The sequence below is a fragment of the Phalaenopsis equestris genome, unplaced genomic scaffold (genome assembly GCF_001263595.1).
Source record: "Phalaenopsis equestris unplaced genomic scaffold, ASM126359v1 Scaffold233935, whole genome shotgun sequence".
Classification (NCBI taxonomy): Eukaryota; Viridiplantae; Streptophyta; class Magnoliopsida; order Asparagales; family Orchidaceae; genus Phalaenopsis; species Phalaenopsis equestris.
In genome coordinates this window covers 56,955-58,916 of record NW_018251864.1, presented here as the reverse complement: position 1 = coordinate 58,916, position 1,962 = coordinate 56,955, and positions in this window count along the sequence as shown.

Below are 1,962 nucleotides of genomic sequence, written 5' to 3'. Positions count from 1 at the left end.
TTATTAAATAATAATAATAATAATAATATTATTATTATTTAAATCTCTCCGTGCAATTTTCGCCGAATGCGTCATCGCGGTGAAATGAACGTCATTCTTAGGTGAAATCAACGTTCCGGACATGCTCGCGCGATCCATTTCGTTATCTGGGGTCTTTTTGACAATTTTTTCTTTGATCGAGTAAAAAAAATGAGTCAAATTTAATTTTCGTCAATTTTTTGGTTTGCGATCGACCGTTTTGGAAATTGATCACGGGCCAATTAAATTTACTTGAATTCTTTTGAAATTGGATCTAGACATGTTAAATTTGAAATTATGGTATTTGATTAGTCATGGAGATAAATTTGGAGATTTTGGTCAAAGTGAGTAAATTTGGTCAAATTAGACTCAATGGATGGTCAAAAATTGATTTTAGGAGTGTTTGAGATGATTTTAGAGAATTTGAGAATTTTTGGTCTATGAGTGGCATTTTGGTAATTTTGGTCGCCTTTGTTCAAAGTGGTCAAAAGGTTGATTTAACGTGGAAAAAAGGTTGATTTAACGGCTCGAGGTGGTTCAGGATGAAATTTGGAGTCAAACGACAGTGTTCGAGGTCATTTTCGATCAATGTTGAAGGTTTTTTTATCCCCAAAGTATTTTCAAAGTATTTCTTATTTTGATGACGAAGTGTCAAAAAGTTATCCAGAAGTATGACAATATTGCAGTCAAAATTCTTAGGAAGACATAAGGAATGATTTGGTGTGATTTTTAGGATTTATTGGTGATTCTAGGAAGTTTTGGGAAATTGGTTTTTTTGTGGGTCCATGGGTATTTTGGTAATTTTTGGGAAAATTGGGTTTGGGTATTTTTGTAATTAAAATTGGGTATTTTTGTAATTTTTGGGTTTTAAATGGTCTAAATGATAATATCAAATAGTTTGAAGTCAGTTGTGTGATTGAATTGCAGTTTTGGGGAATTTTGTAGAATCAGAATATTCAAATGGGGTATTTTATGGTAAACTGAATTCAAATAATTTTGGTCAGCCCCATGGGTGTAATGACTACAACATTGTGATATAAAAATGCAATGTTTATGATGATCATGAGGATTATGAATGATGATGCAATGTATTGGAGTCCAAAAAAGGTGTAGAACAGTGCTTTTTCCTATGGTCCAAAGGTTCTATAGGAATTCTCATCAGAGTTCTCTTATGTAAACTTGAATCTTTGTATTAAAGATTATTGATCACATATAGAACCAACATAGAGAACAAAGACTTAGTTGAAATGTCTAAGGAGAAGGTGGGTACTATTTCTATGATGCTAAGATAGCCATTAGGAAAGTCCTAAGGCTAGATCCTAGTCACTAAAGGAAAGACCCAAAACTCTCACCCAAGAGGTTAACAACCCCCCAAACATAAAGTTTTAATAAGTAAGCATGCAACATAAGAAAGGTAGGGTGAAGGAAAATATTAAATAAATTCAAACGTACTAACCGGTTGCTCTAGGACTTTAAACTTTGAAATTGAACTATGCAGGTACCAATAACAAAACAGATATATAACAGTGTATAAAATTTAAATAACATATTTATATCAAGGGATTTACTGTATTAAAAGAAAGTGTTAAACATTAATGGAAATCTAAAACATATATTCAGAAAAATTAAACTTAACACTAACAAGTTCATGTCGAGTACACTACAAATAATAGAAGTAGAAAAACAAACTAACAGAAAACAAACTAATAACAGTCACAAAGAAAAACTAACATCAGGCTAATCTTCCTCCTCATCAATGTCTTCTTCTCCTCCTTCTCCTTTATCATCTATCTTCCCAACCTTCTACATTCTCCTCATTCACATAGGGTGTAAAAATAGGACAGGTAGGAAATTCCACATATTGATCTCCCTTCATATATTTGATCTAAACATCATAGTAAGAAATATTAGATTCAACTCTCCTTTGCATGTAGGAATCATTTT